General features: G+C 46.7%; 1 long non-coding RNA gene across 3 annotated transcripts; it reads left to right on the top strand.

Moving 5' to 3' along the window:
* Positions 1-398: 398 nt before the first annotated feature.
* On the top strand, positions 399-10,657 carry LOC125522435 (uncharacterized). Of its 3 annotated transcripts, none has more exons than XR_015599617.1 (7): positions 399-858; positions 1,276-1,398; positions 2,277-2,373; positions 3,905-4,007; positions 5,099-6,965; positions 7,459-7,581; positions 8,465-10,657. It is a non-coding gene; the product is annotated as an uncharacterized LOC125522435 (long non-coding RNA). The 3 variants fall into 3 exon arrangements; XR_007289771.2 differs by having other exon boundaries at positions 5,099-5,245; XR_015599619.1 differs by lacking the exon at positions 3,905-4,007.
* The last annotated feature ends 12,830 nt before the right edge of the window (positions 10,658-23,487 follow it).

Raw genomic sequence — 23,487 nt, forward strand, 5'->3', positions numbered from 1 at the left:
ATTTTATCGTACCATGACGACAGCCCCTACAATTTTGCTTCTAAAATAAAATGTAACCGTGGATTAATGTTTGTTACGATTTTTCAAAAACAAATTGTATTTCATGAACACTTGTCATCACCGTTGTGTACCCAAATGCACAACCAAATTATATTAATATATGTTTATATTGGAAAAATCATTTATATCTTATTCCTGGCTCCATTATATGCTCTATCAGGCTGATATCAAATTGTCCACTAATATAATAGACCAACGACCTATTGTTGTAAGTATTTTCTTTTACAAAATACTATACTCCAGAGTATTTGTTTTCGGTCGCTCCCCACAAGTCACAATGGGTTAATTAGTTAACTTCATTTGGAAATGGAGGCTAATTGGTCAACTTGCTTCCCGTCTCTACATCTTCTGTTCTAAAAGGGAAAATAGATCCCCTTTCCCTTTCTATGCTCTATCGTGGTAGTCTTGGAAGTTTGGCTGTATACCAAATCGGTGGCATGCCCTGCACCGAAGCTTTCGAGGAGATGCTAGGCCAGCTCTGAGCGAGGAGGGGACGGGCGTTCAAGCCGCCCATCTTGCGCCGCCCACCGGCGAGGTCGCATCTTGCCGGTTTGGATTCGGTGAGGCAGACCGGCCACCAAGGAGGCCACAGGAGAATATGAGCGATAACTACTTGTTAGCTTCCTCAGTGCTCTGCTCTCCTACTCGTGGCACCAGGAGTGAGATATGTGTCGTCGGGCTGGACGATCATTTTCTCTGTCGTCGTCTGAGCGGAGCAGAATGTGCGGCTATGAATCTCTTACTACTCTCCCAATACTCTCTGCATTCTCCTCTTGCCTGGCAGTATATCTGTACTTTGTAAGTTGCTTTTACATATTTGACACTTAAATTAATAAAGAGTTATGGATGATATACTCTTTTGTTCTGCTAAATTATAATTTAGGAGATAACCTCGTACATTTTGTTTTCTTGTAAGGATTAGTTATACAATAAAGATTATAGTTACTTGACTTGCTATGGATGTCCCTTGTATTTTTCTAGGAAATTGTTCTGTTGGCATTCTACCTAGATTTTGATTATTGTCTCTTCAACACTTCCATAATTATTATATGAAACTTCATATAGCACAAACATACTCACTATATCCATCTACTATGTATAATTCCAATATTGTAAGTCTTTTTTGTGATTATTACCATATAATCATATATACACATGAAAGCAGTTTTAGAATGTAGTAATATGCATTTGTGATTAGTCTCTTTGCTTCTATAGAGAGTCTGCATGTGGAGGCGAGCTATGGGCTTCCTCATTGTTGGTGTTGTCGGCTTCCAGCTATGTAAGGTGCTACGGATTTGAATCATTCCTACTTCCTCCATAGCGGCTGATTGTCTATAGGTATTTTTATTTCTTTTTACCATATATTAGCAAGTTATATTACTTATATGTGTATTAAGTCCAAGAAAGACGGCTTACATGTACTAACTCAAATATGGGTTCATGCAATGGATTTTTCACATGTGCTGGCTATATGTGGGAGCTAGCTTTCCTCATGGTTCTGTTGACCTGAAAAAACCGTGGGAGAGGTGAACTGTTACGAGGAACATAAAACTCATGAAAGTGCATGTCCCAATGTATTTAAATAAATACAATGTGGCATGCGTCTAATAGTGCTTATGTTACTGCTGTTATCACAGTTTTGGCCTAGTTTTCTGCTGATTAACTTGGCAATTCTCTTCTGCTTGATTAATTGATTGAGGCCTTTGGCCTCCGCTTTCGAAAATAAATAAATATACCACTGTTATCTAATAAGTCTTCCTTATATTAATGGATGCCAAGTATTCCTACTCTATATAAGTAAATACAAATAGTATGTCTTCCTACTTACTTTCAACATAATTAAGATATAATCTTCCGCGCTTCTTCAGATTTCACATCCAATGAGTTCATCAAGTTCAAGACAAATGTATTAAGATTCTTTTATCACCCTCATTAAAGAAATTGCAGCTTGTAGTAGTTGTACAACCACTAATTTGGAGTTGAATACTATGCCTACCATACAATTATATTTTGTGCAAAAAACTATCACCACATGGCATATACCAACATCAAATATATTTTTGTAACATATCTATTGTAGATATTGGCACGGATGCAAAATCCTGAGTAAGTTACGCAAAAAATTGAAGTTAGCAATCTGAAGAAGTTCAGACACATTACTAAGTCGAATATGGCTCCATAAGGTTATAACTGATATAACTCAATTGTTCGTACAGGTCTTAGAGTCTTGTTGTTCTCGAAAAGTGGTGATATCATATCTTAGAAGAAGTCTGATGCCTTACCTGATTTGCTTGGTTTCCATGCGCCATTCCAGTAAGTTCGTTAAAACATTTGTTCTTCTGGTGTACCTTGCATACTTTTCTATCTATCTCGGTCATTTTTAGCGAAGTTTCTTCTGCTGAGTGTCTCCATATATGGAGTTAGTCAAGTATAACTATTAGTTTACATTGGTTAATAAAAATGATTCATGCTTCATTAGTTCATAAATAATAAAAGATAGTGTTCCATACCTGCCAAGAAGTTTGTGAGTTGCAGATATATCTAGATCTGTATATACTTGCAGCAGTGGTTGACTTTGGGCAATATCCTATTTAACCATGAAAAACTTTTTAAAAAGTAACAGAAGATGTTGTGACTTTATTGGGCTTACTGCTAAACTCCACCATTGTGGATGTCACAATAAGGATAGTTTGGCTGTCGACTACATCCTCATTCAAAAGATAAGTAGAATTTCCCCATAGTGTAACTCTGAGTTTATCACTCATGAAGAGTTTAAGCTGGAAAAGATAATGTTAATGCAATGATGAAAGTCAAATTAAAGTCTTTGTTATTATACACTTACTCTGTCAGTGTCGCCTAAATAGTTCATCTCCCATACACCCAATTCTCTCAACATGCAGCCTTCCACATCACCAATATGCCAAATCAGCATTTTTATTTTTATTCTTCTATTTTTTGTGCAGACCTATCGTCTTGATTCCACATGCTTCATTTGGGCGAGTAGTCCAAAATGGCATGTGTAAAACTGGTGATTAATTACTCCATAGCTAGAAAGATTAGTTATTTGAGTCTTATTTGGAACTATATAGTATAGGTAAACCTGAGCACTGCTTATCTTTCCCGGCATGTTCTTGTACAGTTTCCTTGGAAGAAAACTCGAAGTAGTAATCAGGAAAACATTCTGATGATCCTTCCCTTTGTATTTCATTGGTTGACTGGTGATACTTTGTTGCTTTCACAACTTTAAAATGGTAAATGCATAGACATAATTCTCTTTTATCTTTGATCAACAATTGTGTATCAACCTCCTCCACATTTATAGTATCATGATCTTTTAGTGGTCACAGTAAAATGCATTACTTGGCCCTGTCAAATAGTTACAATATATTAGCACTTGTGGTTCAAAACAATAGAACAATCAGCATGTAAATATATACTCCCTCTGTTCCTAAATATAATACCTTCTAGAGATTCTAATATGTTCTACATACGGAGCAAAAGGAGTGAATCTACACTCTAAAATATGTCTATATACATCCGTATGTAGTCCGTATTGAAATATCTAAAAGGATTATACTTAGAAACGGAGGGAGTAAATATATAAACATTTTCATCCATGAAGCTCATATGCTCATCGGTCAGAGGATTGATTGAATATATATTCTCGCCACTATCACTTGAGTGTCGTTTGTCCTATCATTGTTAAGGCACTAAGATTCTTACACGCCATGGTGCTTTGGCTGCAAAACCGTTTGAAAATTGTTTGTCAATTGATAATATCTCATAGATTTTATCCTCAGTAAGTGAATTCACTAAATAATATTTACGAACCTTGATTATTCAGCAGAGGCAGCAACTCAGAAGGTTTGCCTGGCATCATGACATCTGTCATAGTTTTGGCTGATTTGCGTTGCATCATTTGTTTCATCATGGCGGCAACTCAGAAGGTTTGGCTGGCGTTGAGACATGTTCTGTCACAGTTTTGGCTGATTTGTGTCGCATTGTTTGTTTCATCACGGCATCGGTAGATTTCTATATTGTAGGTGGTCTGTTTGTCGAGCAGATTTTGCTTCCTGGATCTCTCGCAAAAAGCAGCCCTATATCTATGGAGCGAACTTCTGGATGTACTTTGTCCATCATGATGCTCTCCAGCACAGTACGGTCCTACCCTGATTGCATCCATTGCACTTTGGTGTGGTGTTTGCCATGCTCTCGGATGTCGTCCAATCACGCCCTTTGTGCATCCATCACACTTTGTCATGGTGTTTTGCCTCACGTGGAGCATGATATGGATCGTGCCCAATCTCACTTGTGTTGTAGTACCTGGAAAAAAAGTTTTGGCTTCTTGGGCATTGCTGGACGTGGCCAGCTGGGTGTCTTTATTTGTTCGTGTTAGCCGACCCCGAGTGGAGTTCTTTGGTTGAGTCCGTGTGTATAGATTTGGAATTCCAACCACGCGTGGAGTTCTTTGGTTGAGTCTGTGTGTAGATTTGGAATTGTGAACAGTAGATTTCATATAGTATACTCTTCTTTGACAACTACTATATCATACACCTATACTTTTTGTGTGGCGGGTATTTGTGGTTGTCTCGGACACATTAAAAAGGCTGGCATGTTCAGGATGACAGGCGTGTCAGTGGTGCGTGACAAACAAAATATTAGTACCTACAATAGTTGTATGTAACTTATAATATCTTTAAATCTCATCCGTTACCTTAAAAAATAACGGTGGAGATAATTTAATCTATGTGGATTAATGTGATGGCTTGTTTGCCTTTTGTCTTAATTATATAATAGATATGTCATTTGCTTAGTTTAGAAATGCTTTATGTGAATGCCATATGTTTAGTTTATTTATCGTATATGTGAATCATGCAATGCCATCTTGTTTAGCCAGACATCATATATGTGAATTTTGCAATGCCACCATGGTTAGCCAGTCATCTTATATGTGAATTATATCATGCCATCATTTTTTTATTACGTATTAAATTTGTCAACAATTTTAGTACATTCAATTACTCTTCCTGTGCATCAGCCATTCAGCACGGTTATGGAAAAATCTGGAGTGGAAACAAGGTCTTTAGAGCAGACAATGCTATCTGACGAAGCACATGTCTTACGGGTTACGGATAGCTCCTCAGAGGAGGATTCAGAGACAGATGACCAGTCGTATCCCCCCTAGGTGCATGCTCTAACTTGGCAGGGTTATGTTGCTCATATCATGCGTATGGTATCTTGCATTGCTATGTCATTTGCTTAGTTTAGACATGCTTTGTGTGAATGTCACATGTTTAGTGTCTAATTACCACATATGTGAATTATGCAATGCCATCTTTTGCAAGACATTATATATGTGAATTATGCAATGCTATCTTGTTGCAAGGCATTATATATGTGAATTATGCAATGCCATGTTGTTTAGCCAAGCGTCATATATGTTAACTAGAAGGGTCACCCGCGCATTTGCGCGGCTAGATTATTATGTGTTATATTTCCTTTCTAAATATATCTGATTACACGGTTAACTATCTTACAATGTAATTCAAATACACAACATATTGACACTCAATTGTATGCTGGTCGAGATATTTTGATAAATATCATTGGGTTGATGGTGAGTAGCAACAACAAAAGTAAAGAAAATTTTACTATTTGGGTCGTCATCTCGGTGTTTAAAATGATGGTCTTTCATGTTAGATCTTTATCTTTCATACTTACACATCGCGTCCTTCGTTGTCCTGGTTGGTATACTGTTCTTATGTTTTTTTACGAACATTGTGCTTGTGTTTATTGTTCGGTATATTGTGATTACTTCAAATTCATACACACATGTTGTTATAATATGAATTATAATCTTGAGCACAACCAAAATGTCTTACTACGTATCTAAATGGTTTGTCGCTTGCAATTTCTTTTTTGCTAAAACATTCACCCACATCACAATCATTAGAGTTCGTTATTTTTGGTCGTAATGGTCCTATTTCACTTTATCATCTATGGCAATGTAATTATTAACGATAAAGTAAGCCGGACCAAGGGGACTTAAAAATTGCATCACATGGCATCCAAATATCTTGCCCATCGTCTGGGTTTAATTAGCATGCACTCAAAATTAGGCTCATATTTTATCGTACCATGACAACAGCCCCTACTATTTTGCTTCTAAAATAAAATGTAACTGTTGATTAATGTTTGTTACGATTTTTCAAAAACAAATCATATTTCATGAACACTTGTCATCACCGTTGTGTACCCAAATGCACAACCAAATTATATAAATATGTTTATATTGGAAAAATTATTTATATCTTATTCCTGGCTCCATTATATGCTCTATCAGTCTGATATCAAATTGTCCAGTAATATAACAGACCCACGACCTAGTGTTGTAAGTATTTTCTTTTACAAAATATTACACTCCAGATTATTTGTTTTCGGTCGCTCCCCACAAGTCACAATGGGTTAATTGGTCAACTTCATTTGGAAACGGAGGCTAATTGGTCAACTTGCTTCCCGTCTCTACATCTTCTGTTCTAAAAGGGAAAATAGATCCTCTTTCCCTTTCTGTGCTCTATCGTGGTAGTCTTGGAAGTTTGGCTATATACCAAATCGGTGGCATGCCCAGCACCGAAGCTTTGGAGGAGATGCTAGGCCAGCTCTGAGCGAGGAGGGGACGGGCGTTCAAGCCGCCCATCTTGCGCCGCCCACCGGCGTGGTCGCATCTTGCCGGTTTGGATCCAGTGAGGCAGACCGGCCACCGGGGAGGCCACGGGAGAATATGAGCGATAACTACTAGTTAGCTTCCTCAGTGATCTGCTCTCCTACTCGTGGCACCAAGAGTGAGAGATGTGTCGTCGGGCTGGACGACCATTTTCTCTGTCGTCATCTGAGCGGAGCAGAATGTGAGGCTATGAATCTCTTACTACTATCCCAATACTCTCTGCGTTCTCCTCTTGCCTGGCAGTATATATGTACTTTGTAAATTGCTTTTACATATTTGACACTGAAATTAATAAAGAGATATGGATGATATGCTCTTTTGTTCTGCTAAATTATAATTTAGGAGATAACCTCGTACATTTTGTTTTCTTGTAAGGATTAGTTATACAATAAAGATTATAGTTACTTGACTTGCTATGGATGTCCCTTGTATTTTTCTAGGAAATTGTTCTGTTGGCATTCTACCTAGATTTTGATTATTGTCTCTTCAACACTTCCATAATTATTATATGAAACTTCATATAGCAAAAACATACTCATTATATCCATCTACTATGTATAATTCCAATATTGTAAGTCTTTTTTGTGATTATTACCATATAATCATATATACACATGAAAGCAGTTTTAGAAAGTAGTAATATGCATTTGTGATTAGTCTCTTTTCTTCTATAGAGAGTATGCAGGTGGAGGCAAGCTATGGGCTTCCTCATTGTTGGTGTTGTCGGCTTCCAGCTATGTAAGGTGCTACGGATTTGAATCATTCCTATGTCCTACATAGCTGCTGATTGTCTACAGGTATTTTTATTTCTTATTGCCATGTATTAGCAAGTTATATTACTTATATGTGTATTAAGTCCAAGAAAGATGGCTTACATGTACTAACTGAAATATGGGTTCATGCAATGGATTTTTCACATGTGCTGGCTATAATGTTGGAGCTAGCTTTCCTCATTGTTCTGTTGACCTGAAAAAACCGTGGGAGAGGTGAACTGTTACCAGGAACATAAAACTCATGAAAGTGCATGTCCCAATGTATTCAAATAATTACAATGTGGCATGCGTCTAATAGTGCTTATGTTACTACTGTTATCACAGTTTTGGCCCAATTTTCTGCTGATTAACTTGGCAATTCTCTTCTACTTGATTAATTGATTGAGGCCTTTGGCCTCCGCTTTCGAAAATAAATAAATAAATATACCACTGTTATCTAATAAGTCTTCCTTATATTAATGGATGCCAAGTATTCCTACTCTATATCAGTAAATACAAATAGTATGTCTTACTACTTACTTTCAACATAATTAACATATAATCTTCCGCGCTTCTTCGGATTTCCCATCCAATGAGTTCATCAAGTTCAAGACAAATGTATTAAGATTCTTTTATCACCCTCATTAAAGAAATTGCAGCTTGTAGTAGTTGTACAACCACTAATTTGGAGTTGAATACTATGCCTACCACACAATTATATTTTGTGCAGAAAACTATCACCACATGACATATACCAACATCAAATATATTTTTGTAACATATCTATTGTAGATATTGGCATGCATGCAAAATCCTAAATAAGTTACGCAAAAAATTAAAGTTAGAAATCTGAAGAAGTTCAGACACATTACTAAGTCGAAGTTGGCTCCATAAGGTTATAACTAATATAACTCAATTGTTCGTACAGGTCTTAGAGTCTTGTTGTTCTCGAAAAGTGGTGATATCATATCTTAGAAGAAGTCTGATGCCTTACCTAATTTGCGTAGTTTCCATGCGCCATTCCAGTAAGTTCGGTAAAACATTTGTTCTTCTGGTGTACCTTGCATACTTTTCTATCTATCTCGGTCATTTTTGGCGAAGTTTCTTCTAGTGAGTGTCTCCATATATGGAGTTAGTCAAGTATAACTATTACTTTACATTGGTTAATAAAAATGAGTCATGCTTCATTAGTTCATAAATAATAAAAGATAGTGTTCCATACCTGCCAAGAAGTTTGTGAGTTGCAGATATATCTAGATCTGTATATACTTGCAGCAGTGGTTGACTTTGGGCACTGTCCTATTTAACCATGAAAAACTTTTTTAAAAGTAATAGAAGATGTTGTGACTTTATTGGACTTACTGCTAAACTCCACCATTGTTGATGTCATAATAAGGATAGTTTGGCTGTCGACTACATCCTCATTCAAAAGATAAGTAGAATTTCCCCATAGTGTAACTCTGATTTTATCACTCATGGAGAGTTTAAGCTGGAAAAGTTAATGTTAATGCAATGATGGAAGTCAAATTAAAGTCTTTGTTATTATACACTTACTCTGTCAGCGTATATACCTAAATAGTTCATCGCCCATACACCCAATTCTCTCAACATGCAGCCTTCCACATCACCAATATGCCAAATCAGCATTTTTATTTTTATTCTTCTATTTTCTGTGCAGACCTGTCATCTTGATTCCACATGCTTCATTTGGGCGAGTAGTCCAAAATAGCATGTGTAAAATTGGTGATTAATTACTCCATAGCTAGAAAGATTAGTTAGTTGAGTCTTATTTGGAACTATATAGTATAGGTAAACCTGAGCATTGCTTATCTTTCCCGGCATGTTCTTGTACAGTTTCCTTGGAAGCAAACTCGAAGTAGTAATCAGGAAAACATTCTGATGATCCTTACCTTTGTATTTCATTGGTCGAATGGTGATACTTTGTTGCTTTCACAACTTTAAAATGGTAAATGCATAAACATAATTATCTTTTATCTTTGATCAACAATTGTGTATCAACCTCCTCCACATTTATAGTATCATGATCTTTTAGGGTCATAGTAAAATGCATTGCTTGGCCCTGTCAAACATTTACAATATATTAGCACTTGTGGTTCAAAACAATAGAACAATCAGCATGTAAATATATACTCCCTCTGTTCCTAAATATAATACCTTCTAGATATTCTAATATGTTCTACATACGGAGCAAAAGGGGTGAATCTACACTCTAAAATATGTCTATATACATCCGTATGTAGTCCGTATTGAAATATCTAAAAGGATTATACTTAGAAACGGGGGGAGTAAATATATAAACATTTTCATCCATCGAAGCTCATATGCTCATCAGTCGGAGGATTGATTGAATATATATTCTCGTACTTTCACTTGAGTGTCGTTTGTCCTATCATTGTTAAGGCACTAAGATTCTTACACGCCATGGTGCTTTGGCTGCAAAACCATTTGAAAATTGTTTGTCAATTGATAATATCTCATAGATTTTATCCTCAGTAAGTGAATTCACTAAATAATATTTAGGAACCTTGATTATTCAGCAGATATAGCAACTCAGAAGGTTTGCCTGTCGTTGTGACATCTGTCATAGTTTTGGTTGATTTGCGTTGCAGCGGTTGTTTCATTGTGGCGGCAACTCAGAAGGTTTGGCTGGCGTTGAGACATGTTCTGTCACAGTTTTGGCTGATTTGCGTTGCATTGTTTGTTTCATCACGGCATCGGCAGATTTCTATATTGTAGGTGGTCTACTTGTCGGGCAGATTTTGCTTCCTGGATCTCTCGCAAAAAGCAGCCCTATATCTATGGAGCGAACTTCTGGATGTACTTTGTCCATCATGATGCTCTTCAGCACAGTCCGATCCTACCCTGATTGCATCCATTGCACTTTGGTGTGGTGTTTGCCATGCTCTCGGATGCCGTCCAATCATGCCCTTTTTGCATCCATCACACTTTGTCATGGTGTTTAGTCTCACGTGGAGCATGATATGGATCGTGCCCGATCTCACTTGTGTTGTAGTACATGGAAAAAAGTTTTGGCTTCTTGGGCGTTGTGACGCCTCGAGACCGTTGCGCCAGGTGTCTGACAGTTGTTCGCTGTTGTTTCCTTTTCTTTTTCTTGCGTGTCGCATCTTGTCATGTCATCATCCACATTGCATCATCATGTTTTCAAAACTTGAATTCGTCCGGGTTCCCAGTTTCGTCTGTTGTTCGTTCTGAGCCCAGTCACACTTGCACACGTCCACTGCACGTCCGAAATATTATTTTATAAGTGGCCGGAAAATGTTTTTGGAATGGGTTGAAAGTTGGCGTGTGGTCTTATTATAGTGTAGCTAGGCCGCCTGCCAAGTTTCATCTCATTCGGAGTTCGTTTGATAGCCCAACAGATAACTACAGCGACAATATAGTCGGCCAAATTGTCGAACGTTTTTGGTCTCCGAAAACTGTTGTCAGTCGTTTCCTCTCTTTCCTCTCTAGACCGTCTACAAAGTCCACTACCTATCGCCAGGTCAAACCTAACCTCTCTCGTCAGCCCGCGGCCCTCCTCGCCGGTGCGTCTGAAAGTTGTCCCGTACCCGACTCGGACTGTCCCTACCGTTGTGTTCGGATCATCCCCAAATATCTACAAAACATCTCCATTTTTCTTTTTGGACTCCCTACCTATTTTTTCTCGAACGTCCGATTTCGATCGGAGGGACGAGCTAGCCCCTACCAAAAATCCATTGGCTATATATATATATATATTCGGTCCAACCCTATATTTTAGGCGAGTTGTCCCATCTTTCCCTCACTTGTCGCTGCCACACTCCCGCATCCACCTCGGGATCCTCCCAGATCGGATCGATCCAATCTGTCGGATTTCGGGTTCCGGCTGACCCTTGAGGTTCGAACACTGGGGTGCGCGCGGAGATTTTGCCTCCTACCTACCTGCACCCCTCCGCCTCGCTAAGATCTAAACTGTGGAAAGAACAACACAAGAGACACAGGGTTTATACTGGTTCGGGCCACCGTTGTGGTGTAATACCCTACTCCAGTGTGTGGTGTGGTGGATTGCCTCTTCGGCTGATGATGACGAACAATACAAGGAAGAACAGCCTCGCGAGGGTCTGTTCTTGGCTGGGGCGATGAACTGCGGGGAGGAGTTCAGTCACACTTCTCTCTTTCTCTGATCCTTTCTTTTTCTCTCCTCCGAACCCCCTTGCTCTGTGGGTGGCTGGTCCTATTTATAGAGGCCTTGGTCCTCTTCCCAAATATCGAGCGGGGAGGGAGCCAACAATGACGGGCTAATTTGCAGGGGGATAGCTAGTATCAGCTATCCTGACAAAACTAGTCTTCGCCTACGCAAAGCTCTGGTGATGACGCCGTCTTGGACTCCACGGTGACCTCCGTCTCGTAGTCCTCCTGGTCTTGGTCTCGTTGCACCGAAATGGCAACCTTTGCCTGACGCCTCGGTACTCCGTGGCTGCGCTTGCCCCCTTTGCGTCAAAGAGAAAGGGAGGACACTGCGCGGGCTGGCACCCGCCTGGCGCCCTTGGTCGTCATGGCTTGCGTCACGGGCACCTCGTGAGGTACCCCGCCTTGATCTCTCCACCTCCTCGTGAGCCAGCCTGACGAGGCCGTGCCTGAGGAAGCTCCGCGTCGTCCGCCCCGCGAGGCTTGGCCCCTCGCGAGGGTCTTGGGTTTGTGTTGGTGAAGATGGGCCGCGCTGGGCCCCCTTTTGAGCCACGCCGCATGCCGCTGGCAGGCAACTCTGGGGACCCCCGTTTCCAGAACGCCGACAGTAGCCCCCGGGCCCAAGGCGCGCCCGGACTTGGCCGTGCGAGGAGGCGGAAGGGCAAGAGCGAAGCGCCGCGGGCCCTAACAGCCTGCGGCCTTGGGCGCCGCGTGGCGGTTGATTGGACGTGGGCGCCTCCACTTCCCCATGGCGCCTCGGCAACTACACGGATTGGCAAGTCCCTGCATGCAAAGCGGGTCATAATTACCTGTGATCGTGGGGGCCGTTGGTTGGCCCTCGCCAGCTATAAGTACGGACCAGCGCGCCCTTCCAGTTCATCCCCCCTTGCTTCTCCTTTTTCCTGCATAACAAAGACAGTAGTGTGGAGCCCTGCGGGGGCATGTTTGGGTTATTGCTGTTAATCATCATTTTTCTTTCGTTATCGTACCTTCCGGCTACGTGCCCGCGCGTGGATAGTTCCCGGCCCCGGCCGTGGGGGGCGACCAACCCAGGCCCTTTGTTCGTGTCGCGGTGCCTGTGGGGCACGGACTGGAGGGGTGCTCCTGTAATGGGCCCAGGTCGCGAACCCTTTGAATGACTAGGATAGGAACACTCGCGAGGGCGCTCGGCTCCCCCCCCCTCGCGAGGCCTTGCACAAGAGAAATCGAGGCAGGAGAGTGAAAAGTCGAAGAACCACAAGCCAAAGACGGCAACAACTTCAATAAAACTTCGAATAAGAAGGAACAAGCCAACTGCGGAAAGCAAATGAAAAGCCGCGTCCGGCACCTAATCTAGTCTTCGACATCTTCTCACCAGCGCGGAGCTAAGTGCTGCCACTGGGCGTGGGAGGGAGCCCCAGGGCCTGAGGCCGGCGCTCCTGAGACTCCGGGGCGTGTACAGCCCCAACTCATTATTACGTGAGAGTGTCACGGGTGGCGAGCTTCACAGGCGTTGGTCTTCTTCACAGGCTCCGGGCCTTTTTCAAAACGCGATAGCTTCACAGGCATTCGCCTTCTTCACAGGCTCTGGGCCTTTTCCAAAACGCGATAGCTTCACAGGCATTCGCCTTCTTCACAGGCTCCGGGCCTTTTCCAAAACGCGATAGCTTCACAGGCATTCGCCTTCTTCACAGGCTCTGGGCCTTTTTAGGGGTAGAACCTCTAGATGTGCTGGATGTTCCATGCGTTCTGGACTGGCACCCCCTTCTGAGTCTCCAAGCGCGCGGAGCCGAGCCTGGAAACATGAACAACTTTGAACGGGCCCTCCCACATGGGAGAGAGCTTGTGTAGCCCCTCCCTGGAGAGAACCCGCCTGAGCATGAGGTCTCATACCTCGAGAGTTCTGGGGCGGATGTTGCGGTAGTGATATCGCCGCAGTGCTTGTCGGTACCTCGCCGCTCGTAGCGCGGCTTCTCGGCGACGTTCCTCCCCCGGCACGAGGTCCATCCCCCGCATGGCGTCCTGCTGCGCCTTGTCGAACGCTAGGACCCGCGCGGAGCGACGTCTGACCTCGTGAGGGAGGACCGCTTCGGCTCCGTAGACCAGGAAGAACGGGGTCTCTCCAGTCGGCTTGGTCGCGGTTGTGCGGATGGACCACAACACGGACTGAAGCTCGTCGTACCAACCTCTGCCGCAAGCCTCCAACTTCTTCTTGAACGTCCTGGTCTTGAGGCCCCTCGGGACCTCCGCGTTGGCTCGCTCGGCCTGGCGGTTGCTTCAGGGGTGCGCCACCGAAGCGTAGCATATCTGCATTTCAAGGTTAGCACAGTATGTTTTGAAGAGGTTACTAGTGAACTGTGAACCGTTGTCCGTGATGATGCGATTCGGCACCCCGAACCGGCTCACGATACCCTTGATGAACTTGACCGCGGAACCCACGGGAATGGTGCGGATAGCGTCCACTTCAGCCCACTTGGTGAACTTGTCCACGGCGACGTAGAGGTAGCGGTAGCCCCCGGGCGCCCGAGGAAACGGGCCTAAGATGTCCAGCCCCTAGACTGCGAATGGCCACGAAAGGGGGATAGTCTGCAAGCCTCCTGCTGGCTGATGGATCTACTTGGCGTGGAACTGACAGGCCTCACAAGTTTTCACTAGTTTGACGGCGTCATTGAGCGCGGTGGGCCAATAAAACCCACTGCGGAACACCTTGCCGACGAGGGTCCATGATGATGAATGATGTCCACAGTCTCCGCCGTGTATATCTTCCAGCAGTTCCTTCCCTTACTCCCTGGAGATGCAGCGCAGGGATACATCGTTTGGCCGCTTCCGGTAGAGCTCTCCATCCTTGATGTAGTATGCCGTGGCCTGGCGTGCCACTCGCTCCGCTTCCTCCTTCTCTGGCAGGGTCCCTTGCATTAGGTAACTCCGGAGCTCCGCGATCCAACATCCCTCCTGAGGTTCCATTGTCAGGAACAAGCGTGCTCCTGAGGCCGGGCCACAGGCCGGAGCCCCTGAGGCAGGTGGCTAGGGGAGCTCCTCCCGGGGCTAAGCCGTGTTCGATAATGACGGAAGGGCTGAGGGCTTGAAGAGCCGCTCCTCGAAAATGCCAGGCTCCTGAGGTAACCGCCTGGACGCCCGTTTGGCGATGTCGTCGGCCTCCTGATTGGTGCCACGGGGCACATGCTGCAACTCCAACCCCCAGAACTGCTTCTCCATCCTTCGGACCTCCGCTAGGTAGGCTTCCATGTGCTCATCCTTCGGCTCGTACACCTTGTTGGAGAAATTGACAAAGAGCTGCGAATCGCCCTTGATGGTGAGGCGTTTCACCCCCAGGGCAGCCGCGGCCTTCAAGCCCGCTATTAAACCTTCATACTCCACTATGTTGTTGGAGACCTTTTCACCTTGCTGGAAACAGAGCTGCACGGCGTAATAGAGCTTGTCCTGAGTGGGCGATATAAGCACCGCCCCAGCCCCCGCGCCATGCCTGGAGAACGCCCCATCGAAGTACATGACCCAGCCTTCTGGCGCCTCGCTTCCCGGGGACAGGGACCGATCCTCATCGGCCTTGAGGCCTGGCGCCTCCGTCCATTCTGCGACAAAATCCGCCAACGTTGCTCCCTTGATGACTCTGGTCGTGCTGAATTCGAGCTAAAACACTTGCAGTTCTATATTCCACTCAGCGACCCTTCTAGCTGAATTAGGGGTCCTGAGCACTCTCTCCAGGGGGTATGACGAGACGACCTTGATGGGGTGACCCTGAAAATAGTGCCGCAGCTTGCGCGAGGCCACCAGTAGCGCGAGGAGGAGTTTCTGAGGCATGGGGTACTGTGCCCTTGCATCCCGCAACACCGTGCTGACGAAGTACACTGGGTGCTCAATGAGGTGGAGTGCATCAGTGCTGGTGGCTCCCTTCGGAGACCATGGCGCCTCTTGAGGCAATGAGACCTCCTGATACTGGCCATCTGGGAGAGGGGCCTCTTCCGCCTCCGGTGCGCCCCTCTGCGGCGGCTGATCCTCCTCAGCCGTGGTGGCAGTTTATGTGGGCCTTCCTTGTCCCTGTTCTGCCTTGTCCCGGGCTGCTGCCGTGGTTTTGATTCGGTGCTCCTCTCTGACTGCCATCAAGGCTGCGCTGGCGGAGTAGGGAGTGGTGGCAAGTTAAAGCACCAGGGGCTCTTGAGGGCGCGGAGCCACCATGACCGGTGGGCTGGTCAGGTATCTCTTGAGATCCTGGAACGCCTTGTCGGCCTCTTCAGTCCACTCGAAGGGCCCCTTTTTCTTCATTAGCTGGAAGAAGGGTAGCGCTCGTTCCCCCAACTTGGAGATGAAGCGCCCTAGCGCGGTCACGCGCCCCGTGAGCTTCTGCATTTCTCTGAGGGTCTTTGGCGGGCTCATGTCTTCCACCGCCTTGACCTTCTCCGGGTTAGCCTCGATGCCTCGGTGGGACACGAGGAAACCCAAGATCTTTCCCGAGGGGACTGCGAACACACACTTCTCTGGGTTGAGCTGTAGGTTCAGTACATTGAGGCTCGCGAAGGTTTCCTCCAGGTCTTGTATCAAGGTCCTGGCCTCCCGAGACTTTACCACAATGTCATCGACGTAAGCTTCAACATTCTTCCCGAGCTGCGGGCCCAAGGTGATGTGCATCAGCCGCTGAAAGGTCGCCCCTGTGTTACGCAGCCCGAATGGCATGCATGTGTAGCAGTACATCCCACACGGGGTTAGGAAGGCTGTCTTCTCGACGTCTTCTACCGCCATCTTGATCTGGTGATACCCAGAGAAGGCATCCAAGAAGCATAATAGGTCGCATTCCGCAGTGGAATCGACGATCTGGTCGATGCGGGGGAGCGGGAACGGATCTTGCGGGCATGCTTTGTTGAGGTTGGTGAAGTCGACACACATGCGCTCCTTCCCTCCCTTCTTCGGCACAACGACAGGGTTGGCTAACCAATCCGGGTATCGGACCTCGCGAATGACCCCAGCGGCTTCTAATTTGCCGGTCTCTTGGACGATGAAGGCCTGCTTTTCTGTGGACTGCCGCCTGGCCTTCTGCTTCACAGGGCGCACGTTGGGGCACACGTTGAGGTGATGCTTGATTACACTCCTAAGGATCCCTGTCAACTGGTCAGGCTCCCAAGCGAATACCTTCTTGGTTGCGCGCAGGAACCCGACCAGGGCCTTCTCCTGCTCGGGTTTGAGGTGGGCGCCTATGGTGAAAGTGGTGTTGGTGGACCCGTCCTCATCGACGGGTATCTGCTTGGTTTCTGCCTTGTCTTGGGTGAACAACTGTTTCTTCTTGGCGGGTGCAGCCCCCTTGGGCTCAGGGGTCTCCAAGTCGGCGGGCTGTGCCGGCGCCGCCGTCTTGAAGGCGAGCTTGAGCACCTGCAGCGCGTCCCCGGTGTCCCCGTGCACAGTGAGGACACCGCTGCTCCCGGGCATCTTCATGAGGTTGTACGCCGGGTGCGTCGCGGCCATGAACTGGGCCAGCGCTGGGTAGCCAAGGATGGCGTTGTAGGGGAGGCCGATGGGGGCGATGTCGAAGTCGACCAGCTCCGTGCGGAAGTTGTCATAGGTGCCGAAGGTTACTGGGAGCCGGATCTGTCCCAAGGAGCTGGACGACTCGCCCCCAACGCCTGAGAAGGGCCAGCTGGGTTGCAGCCGTTCCAGGGGTATGCAGAGGAGGTTGAAGGCCTCGACCGAGAGCATGCTGAGGCCCGCGCCGCCATCAATGAGGGTTCTGGTGAAGGCCACCTGGCAGATGGTGGGGGTGCACAGCATGGGGAGCGCACCCGAGCAGGCCGAGTTGGAGGGGTGGTCCTCCGAGCTGAAGTTCAGGCCGGTCTCGGGCGCCGCCCGGTCCAGGGGAGCCCCCTGCCGCGTGGAAGCGGTGCTGACCCGGCGGGTGAACGGCTTGACGTGGTGACTTGTAGGCGGCGCCTGTGAGCCGACCAAGAGGGCCACGACGACCAGGGGTGTTGGTGCAGCGCGATGGGTGGGGAAGAGGTTGCGGGGCTCTTCCCGAGAAGCCACGAAGGCTGCCGGCGGGTGGAGCGGCCATGTGCGCGGGGCGCCGGTGAGGACCATGGGGAGCCAGTTGGCCACGACCCTATCGTCACCTCCGGCTTCGAGGAGGGCCTCCTCGCTCGCCAGCAAGAAGGCCAGCGGATCTGTCGTGCCGCCGTAGCGCGACGGCGTCGTTGGCTTGAGCTTGTCCGGCCACCGTGCCCGTTGCAGGGCTGGGCCAGGGCTCGGAGCCCCCTGGCCCCCGCGCTGGCGCCGCCGGCCGGAGCGGGAGACGCGCTACCCATCGCGAGGCGGGCCGTGGCGGTGGCAGAAGAGAAAACTCCGGTGCACCCCTACCTGGCGCGCCAAATGTCGGATTTTGGGTTCTGGCTGACCCTTGAGGTTCGAACACTGGGGTGTGCGCGGAGATTTCGCCTCCTACCTACCTGCACCCCTCCGCCTCACTAAGATCTAAACTGTGGAAAGAACAACACAAGAGACACAGAGTTTATATTGGTTCGGGCCACCGTTGTGGTGTAATACCCTACTCCAGTGTGTGGTGTGGTGGATTGCCTCTTCGGCTGATGATGACGAACAATACAAGTAAGAACAGCCTCGCGAGGGTCTGTTCTTGGCTGGGGCGATGAACTGTGGGGAGGAGTTCAGTCACACTTCTCTCTCTCTCTCTGATCCTTTCTTTTTCTCTCCTCCGAACCCCCTTGCTCTGTGGGTGGCTGGTCCTATTTATAGAGGCCCTGGTCCTCTTCCCAAATATCGAGCAGGGAGGGAGCCAACAATGGCGGGCTAATTTGAAGGGGGACAGCTAGTATCAGCTATCCTGACAAAAGTAGTCTTCGCCTGCGCAAAGCTCTGGTGATGACGCCGTCTTGGGCTCCACAGTGACCTTCGTCTCGTAGTCCTCCTGGTCTTGGTCTCGTTGCATCGAAATGGCAACCTTTGCCTGACGCCTCGGTACTCCGCGGCTGCGCTTGCCCCCTTTGCGCCAAAGAGGAAGGGAGGAAACTGCGCGGGTTGGCACCCGCCTGGCGCCCTTGGTCGTCATGGATTGCGTCACGGGCACCTTGTGAGGTACCCCGCTTTGATCTCTCCGCCTCCTCGTGAGCCAGCCTGACGAGGCCGTGCCTGAGGAAGCTCCGCGTCATCCGCCCCGCGAGGCTTGGCCCCTCGTGAGGGTCTTGGGTTTGTGTTGGTGAAGATGGGCCGCGCTGGGCCCCCTTTTGAGCCACGCCACAGGCCGCAGGCAGGCAAGTCTGTGGACCCCCGTTCCCAGAACACCGACACAATCGACCAGTGCCACATCGCCTCCTCCTCCATCTACAGCCGCCCTCCTCTGCTCGTTCTTCCCTAAGCATCTCCTTCTCGTCAGTGCTTCCCCATGCAGCAAGCAGGAGCCGCAACCCCTGCATCCTGTCGTGCTTCCCGCGCGCCGCCGCGAGCAGCACCAGCGCCTGCATCCCCGTCGGCCTTCGGCCATGCAGCTGCCTTCATTCGCGAGCACTCGAGGCCTCGTCCTCCCGAGCACACCTGCGAGTGCAGGTCCGAACCCCGCCGTCCTCATCTTCTCCCGCGGCCAACCGCCTCGACAGCGACCTCCAGGACCACCGCCGCGCCCTGCTTCTTCCTCCTCCTCGAGGAGATGCCCCTCGCCTCGAGCTCCAGCGCTACAAGGCCCACCTTCTGCAGTTCATCGTCGCCGGAGTTCCCCACCACCAACAGAGCCGTCGCCTGAGAGGCTCCTCATCCGCCGCCACCTTCAACCAACGCCGCCGCACCCAAGCTCCTCCGTCCGCGCTGCCGTCTGCCTGGATCCGGCGCCAGCTGACCGGATCCACCCGTCTTCATGTTCCCGGCGCTGCCGGAGCCCCAAGTTCCCGCGTCGCCATCCTGCATCAAGCCCATGCGCCTGCGCCGCCCGCCAAGTCCCCTGCTTCACCCGCTGCCTCCTGCTTCGTTTTGGTCAAGCAGAACGCTCACCCGTGCCTGTTGACCCGTTGCCCGCATCGCCTCCTTTGCTCCATCGCGTGGACCGTGGCGCATGCCCCCTTTGAGGCCCACCTCCAGATCCGGCCGGGCCAAGGCCCATGGGTGAGGCAGCACCCGAGCCCCCCTTGCACTGTTGGGCTGCCAGATTCGGCCCGATTAGTGTTTAATAACTCATTAGCCGTGCATCGTATTAATTTGTTTTATATATGGAACATGACTAGAATTTCATCTAGTTTCACAATATCCAACTTTCATGTATGTTTGAGATGTTTAAATTGTTGTTTGCATTAATTTTCTTAAATGCCATATTAAAATGATTTAATTCATAACTAAATAACCGTAGCTCCAAACCTAACGAACTTTATATGTAAATAGGGTAGAAAAATGCATAGTTTAACATGGTAGCCCTACTTTGCATGTTAAATAACTCTAAAATTGTGTATAGGGCAGAAAAGAACCAAACCTAATATATTACATGTGGGGATTTACCGGAATTGTTGTTTGTTATTTCCAGCCTCATTTAATTTTGACTAGATAGCTAGTTTCCTTATGCTTCACCTCTTGCCATGCTTCATTGAACCGGACATGCATCATAATTGGTTGTGCATCAGGCCATGTTGAAGTGATGGTTGTTTACTATGTTGTTTGCTTCTTTCCGGTGTTGCTTCTTCGGGTTAGTTCCTATAACGTCGCATTTGTGAGGACCCGTTTGACTACATCTGTTTGTCTTCTTCATGGACTCATTCTTCTTCCTTGTGGGATCTTAGGCAAGATGACCATACCCTCGAAATCACTTATATCTTTGCTTGCTAGTTGCTCGATCTATTGTTATGCCGCGATACTTACCACTTGCTATATCATGCCTCCCATATTGCCATGTCAAGTCTCTAACCCACCATTCCTAACAAATCGTTGTTTGGCTATGTTACCGCTTTTGCTCAGCCCCTCTTATAGCGTTGCTAGTTGCAGGTGAAGTTGAAGTTTGTTCCATGTTGGAACATGGATATGTTGGGATATCATGATATCTCTTATTTAATTAATGCATCTATATACTTGGTAAAGGGTGGAAGGCTCACCTGGTGTTTTGTTCCACTCTTGCCGCCCTAGTTTCCATCATACCGGTTTTATGTTCCTTGATTTTGCGTTCCTTACACTGTTGGGTGTTATGGGGACCCCTTGATAGTTCGCTTTGAATAAAACTCCTCCAGCAAAGCCCAACCTTGGTTTTACCATTTGCCTCACCACCACCTATTTTTCCCTTGGGAGTCATGCTCTCGAGGGTCATCTTTATTTTTAACCCCCCGGGCCAGTGCTTGTCTAAGTGTTGGTCCGAACCGGGCAACCTGCGGGGCCACCTCGGGGCAACTTGAGGGCTGGTTTTACTCGTAGCTTGACCTATTCGGTGTGTCCTAAGAACGAGATACGTGCGACTCCTATCGGGATGTTGACACATCGGGCGGCTTTGCTGGTCTTGTTTTACCATTGTCAAAATGTCTTGTAACCGGGATTCCGAGACTGATCGGGTCTTCCCCTTCATTGACCATGAGAGTTTGTGATGGGCTAAGTTAGGACACCCCTGCAGGGTTTTGAACTTTCGAAAGCCGTGCCTGCGGTTATGGGCAGATGGGAATTTGTTAATGTCTGGTTGTAGAGAACTTGACACTTAACTTAATTAAAATGCATCAACTGCGTGTGAAGCCGTGATGGTCTCTTTTCGGCGGAGTCTGGGAAGTGAACACGGTTCTTGTGTTATGCTTGAATGTAAGTAGTTTCAGGATCACTTCTTGATTACTTCTAGTTCACGACCGTGCGTTACTTCTCTTCTCGTTCTTATTTGCGTATGTTAGCCACCATATATGCTTAGTGCTTGCTGCAGCTCCACCTCATTACCCCTTTCCTACCCATAAGCTTAAATAGTCTTGATCTCACGGGTGTGAGATTGCTGAGTCCTCGTGACTCACAGATACTTCCAAACAGTTGCAGGTGCCGATGATACCAGTGCAGATGACGCAACTGAGCTCAAGTGGGAGCTCGATGAAGATCGTGTTTGTTGTGTTGTTTCGTTTCCTATTGATCAGTAGTGGAGCCTAGTTGGGACGATCGGGGATCTAGCATTTGGGGATTTCTTCTTTTATTTTGGTTCCGTAGTCGGACCTTGATTGTATTCTGGATGGTGTATGTTTAACTTGTATTTGTGTGAAGTGGCGATTGTAAGCCAACTCTTTATCCCTTTCTTATTCAGTATATGGGATGTGTAAAGATTACCCCTCTTGCGACATGCCTACCATGTGGTTATGCCTCTAAGTCGTGCCCCGACACGTGGGAGATATAGCTGCATCGTGGGTGATACCAAGTTGGTAATCAGAGCCATCCCTGACTTAGTAGCCCCCTGCTTGATCGAATCGCTGACGTTGTTGAGTTTAGAACAAAATGTTTTTAGTCTTAGGATTATATATATCGGAGAGTAGGATTCTTTTTACTCCTCGGTCCCTTCGTCGCTCTGGTGAGACCTCCTGACGTAGAAGTTTTGACTCTTCTCTCCTCAAATTTCACTAATTTTTTTTAGGATCACGTGGGTATCTTGGAATCGTTCTGATGGTTTTGTGATTAGAACATTGTTCTTGGTGCCTCCTGACATTTAGGGGTTGTGGCAGTGTTCCGGCGAGTTGAGCTTCGAGGTGTTGTCGTCACAATTTTATCGTTGCAGTTCTGGAATACCTGAGTTCGCCGACATTGAAAATCTCTTTTATACAGTTGTTGGTGAGATAACCTCGACGCCACCTAGTACTGGGGCGGGAGTTTGGGAGTATTGCCATAACTCGTATAACGGATGCTTTTCGAAGGTTGAAGTAAACGATTTCCGAAGGTTTCTTGGTTATGTGTTGAAGGATGGATACAGCTGGATGTAGGAATTGTTAGTTTGGGTGAGATATTATGCTTCCCCTGTATCCTCAACACTTGATTGCATAACCAAAAAGTTTCGGGAGTTTATAAGTGGGATTTCAAGTATCACGTAGGAATTATTTCCAACAAACACATGATACGATATGGGATCTATCATATGTTTGTTTCCGGCTTATTTTGCAAGCCAATCCTTTGTTTTGTTTTTCAGTTGTGGTATTCGAGTTGCTTCAATGTCAAATGTGTTTCCATACCTTTCCTAAGTGATGCCCTCATATTTCTATGTGGATGATAATCCTTCTTGATCATCAAGGTTGTCTTTTCAATTCTTTCCAACCGGTGTGCTTCTTTTTCAAGTGGATCCGATCATTTTAAACATCCGCAAGTTCAATTCTAAGTTCTCTCAACGGTTTTCATTTCATCTGCTCCAAGTTACCTTTGTTTTCCCGCCCCCATCCCACCCTTTTTCTTCAAGGACTCAGGATCCTTAATCAAGTATTCATCTTATTGATGGTAAACCTCTCCATTCTTTTCTGTCAATATTCTTATCCGGTGATTCTCAGGAAGATACTAATGAAGCTTCAAGTTCATCATTCATCATTCTTTTCTTCTCCGGTGGATTCAATTCAAGCTTTGTTGATCATATCATTTTCCTCGTTCCAAATGCTTTCCCATGACGTTGCACCTCTTAATCGCTCACCTCTCTCTATTCATGTCCGAAGTGCTGAAGATATCCCAGAAGATTCAAGTTTCTATTCGTAATCCTGTCAAGCTATTTTGAGGTCTTACCTTATTCAAGCCTTTTAATTCAACTGGTGCTTTATCTCTTTTAAATCGTCAATGTTGTTTCTTCTGAGTGGGCCCTAACCCACAGGTCTT

The sequence above is a fragment of the Triticum urartu genome, chromosome 1A, assembly GCF_056163025.1.
Source record: "Triticum urartu cultivar PI428250 chromosome 1A, HENAU_Tu73, whole genome shotgun sequence".
Taxonomy (NCBI): Eukaryota; Viridiplantae; Streptophyta; class Magnoliopsida; order Poales; family Poaceae; genus Triticum; species Triticum urartu.